Raw genomic sequence first — 4,386 nt, 5'->3', positions numbered from 1 at the left:
TATACACAAACCAACAGCACTTCCTTACTTGCACAAAATTCCAGCCTCCATAGACCTCATGAGAGAGCTCTATATATAGGAGATTTGGAGAAAGGATGAGTCAGCTTGAGGTTGGCATGAAGCTGACTAGTGTCCTCTCCCACTTTAGTTATACTTCAGTTCTTGAGTCCACTTGGATTTTCTTGCTTCCACTTGGAGATCTAGATCCTCTTACTCATCACAAGGCGAATTCCCTGATCCAAGTGTCAGTTTGGAAGCTTCCTGGGCATTTGACACCTTGCAGAATGACTGTGCCATTTGGCCAATCTCGCCCAGCGCAGGTAGCCTTCATTAGATTTTACATTCAGCGCAGGTACAGAGTGGAGCAGTTGACATTCAGTGCAGATGCTCAGTGGAGCAGCTGACATGATCCAGAAACAGCTTGTTTTTTGAGTGTTTTCAGGTGGAGAACTGATTTTCAGTGCTGTGGTTTGCCGACCTTGTTCCTCTAGGGGTAGGAACAACATGTTTAGGGACTTTGGATCCCTTAGATTATTGACATTTCATGCTTCATGCTGTAAGGCACAAAAATGTCTATAACAGTCACCAGAGAGGTACACTAGATACATGGAACTTATGGGTGCATGTGTTTTGACAGAGCCATCTTCCTTTCAGGAAGCAGTGCAGCAGCCAGTTTGTGTTGATGCGATGGTGGAGGAGTATGACTCCATAGTTCAAAATAGTGTTTTGGATGTGGTCCCGAGACCAGAGGAAAATTCAGTTGTGAGCTCCCATTGGCTTTACAAGGTAAAGCAAGTTGCAGATAGTAGTGTGGAGAAGCAGAAGGCCAGATTTGTGGCCCATGGCTTTTCAAAGGTAGAGGGGATTATTAACTATGATGAGACCTTTTCTCCTGTTGCAAGGTACTCGTCAATCAGATCTATTTTGTCACTATCAGCATAGATGTGTTGGAACATCCATCATATGGATGTGAACACTGCCTTCCTCAATGGCATGATTGAGGAAGAGGTGTACATAGAGAAGCCCAAAGGTTTTGAAACCTTCGACCATGAGTCACATGTGTGCCGACTCAAGAGAGTGTTGTATGGGCTGAAGCAAGAACCTCGTTCTTGGTACACCAGGATAGATAGCTACTTCACTGGGTTGGGTTTCACGAAGAGTGAAGAGGATGTGAACTTGTATCACATAGTGGTGGAAGGTAAGATGTTGATCATTGTACTTTATGTAAATGATCTTACACTGACAGGGGATGAGAAGCTCATCAAATCTTGCAAGGGGGACCTTACAAGAGAGTTTGAGATGAAGGACATCGGGCTCATACATTACTTTCTTGGCATGGAGGTATGGTATGGATATGGGGAGTTGTTTGCATCTCAGGGCAAGTATGCGAACAAGATACTCAGGAGATTCCATATGGAGAGTAGTAAACCCATGAAGACTCCTCTAGCTGGTAACTAGAGGAAGGAGGATGCTACTTTAGGGGAAGTAGTGGAAGCTACTATTTACAGGCAGCTTGTGGGTTCACTCATGTACTTGGGTGAACACATGACCAGATAGTGCTATGTAGTTAACCAACTTAGTCAAGTGATGGTTAGGCCTACCAAGCTGTATTGGAAGGCTTCAAAGCATGTATTGAGATACCTCAAAGGCACTACGCAGTTTGGGTTATGGTACAGACGGGCAGAGGGATTGAAGCTTCAAGGCTTCACTGATGCAGATTGGGTAGGGAGTCCATCCAACAGGAAGAGCACATCAGGAGGGATCTTTAGTATTGGGTCAGTGGCAGTTTCTTGGTACAACAGGAAATAGAGATCGGTTGCACTCAGTTCGGCAGAGGCAGAGTACATGGTTGCAAGTCAGGTAGCATGTGAGGCTATCTGGATGAGGAAGATCCTGGTTAGTTTGTTTGGTTAGCAGATGGATCCAATAGTGATTTATTGTGATAATCAGAGTTGTATCAAACTCTCTGGAAATCCAGTCTTTCATGATCATTCCAAGGATATTGATATCTGGTATCATCATCTCAGAGACTGTGTATTGAGGCGGATCATGTTGTTAGATTACATTACCACAGAGGAGCAAGATGTTGACATCTTGACAAAGGCATTGTCAAGATGTAAACTCGAGTTTCACAGAGACAGTATCGGGGTAGTTGATAATCCCTTTGTTGTTGAGAGGGAGTGTTGAGAAATGGCAACAAGAAATTCCAGTTTAATTTGTCCTTGAATTAAATTTGAATTCTATTTTCACAACAACTTAAATTAGTTAAATTAAGTTTATTAAACTTACTTAACTTGGGAAATTCAAGTTGGAAGTCTTTTGGAAGTCATGTATATGTTCTCCCTACTTTGTAGGAGTCCAGTGTGAGTTAATTATGAGTTGGAGATTGCGTTATTTTTAGAGGGTTTATTTCCCTTTAAATACAAGCTATCCTTCATAGGAATTATACATTGGAATAAAGACTTGGAGAGATTATGAATTGGCTAAGATTTGGCCTTAAGCTTGCTTATGAGTTGGAGATTGAATTTGCTGAGTGTTGGGATTGTTCTAGAGAGAACAAGCATTGTAACTTCATCTTGATTTTCCGGATTAATAAAAAACAGATAGTGGAGTTTTGAGCTATGGCTTTCCCCGGATATTTATTGTGTTATGTGCCTTTTATTCTCTTCCTCTATTGATTATTGTTTGCTCGATGTTTATGGGATTTCGATGTAAAGAGTAGAAGTAGATTCTCATCTTGCTTTAGCAAATTGCATTAGCTTGTGAATCTATAGGATTTTCTACACATCGATGTTGCAATGGTTATAGTGGTTACTAGGATACTTGCACTAGTGTGTTGTGGCTATCGTCTTCTTATCTTTTCCCCATATTTTCTTCTTTTTCCCCTCCTTAGAAGCTTCTTGTTGCTCCTTCTGCTTCGATCCACTTGATTGCGCTCTCTTCATGCCGATGTTCTCCAGGTATTGTGCATGTACACAGGCCTCATCCACTTACTCGGGCTTGAACAACATCACTTTCTCACGCAGATGGTGGTGCGGACCCCCCAAATACTTGAGGCCTACATCTAGGTTCTTTGGAGAGATACCCAACATTATAGCCATCTTTATGAATTTTGTGGTGTACTCCTGCACGCATTGGCCTGACTTTTGCCTGAAGTAATGCCATGAGATCCACTGGTCATCCACGTACCCAATGGGATAAAACTGTGACTTAATGAGGGTTTTGAAATCCTCCCGCTTAGTCATTGGAGGTTATCCCTCCAACCTTAGGGTTTCTATGTGGCTCTCCCACCAAGTCAATGCATGGCCCTCTAATTTCAGCCACGCGAATGAGATCTTTTGTCCTTCCTCAATCTAATGGACACTAAAATAAAATTCTAGTTGCTACAACTAGTGGTTCAATTTCAAAGCGTCGATCTCACCATGGTATGACTTTGTATCGAATTTTTCTTCCATTTTAACCAAGGATTGATTCACGACACTCGAAGTGGGTTGATCTTTACCAGGTTCTTTCTTCGACTGGTTCTCCATTTCTCCCTAATCTTCTAATCCTCATTCTGATTTTTCCTCTACATTTGAACCCTCGCCTTCTCCAAACATCCCCAACTTATTTCTTAGGGCTACCATGAGGAGGTTTACATTGTGGTTTATATCCGTGAATTGTTGTTTGAGCCGTGAAAAACTCACCTCTACAGGATCATGAGATTTGTTTACAGATTCGTCGATCATGATTAGGGTTTTACAATTTTTTACCCCGACGACCTAGATCCCCTGCAAATATCCACAAATACCCAAAGAAACCTGCTCTAATACCAAATGATCTATAAATTATCGTGGATATTTCATTGGATAGTTCTTCACAATAGATATGATAATATTATATTAAGAACTCTAAAAATTCTACACTATTACAGTTGATTAAAATTTAATATCTATGGATTTAACTCTAATTAGTGCATGCATGCAAATGGAAATTAAGCAGAAAAGTAGAGAACAACAAAATAAACTCACACACACATAAGACACAAGATATGCTCTCTGGGAAACCCTGTCGGGAGAAAGCCCAGCTGGAAAGTGAGGTCTCTTCGCTCTCTTTCTCTGTCTAGAAATATGGCTACAGGTACAAAGAAATAATGCCTGTGGCCCATGGGTTGTTACAGTGCACAAATCTTCTCTGTGTTCTCTATCCCATATCTCTCCTGGATATCTTTTCTCAGCTACGAAACAAAATTCTCTCGAAAGAATGCAATGTCTCTTCCTCCTAGTGGCTCGGTTATAACACAACTCGATAGCCTATTAGTGGTTAAGTTTGACTACATCAACTCTTAACTAGAGTTACAAATTAGACTCTTTTAGAGTCTTTTACATCACAAACACGTGGCTAGGC

This window comes from Pinus tabuliformis, chromosome 8 (assembly GCF_031772625.1).
Source record: "Pinus tabuliformis cultivar Carrire ecotype Pingquan chromosome 8, CPIR1, whole genome shotgun sequence".
Classification (NCBI taxonomy): Eukaryota; Viridiplantae; Streptophyta; class Pinopsida; order Pinales; family Pinaceae; genus Pinus; species Pinus tabuliformis.
Note: the sequence above shows the minus strand (reverse complement) of the source record.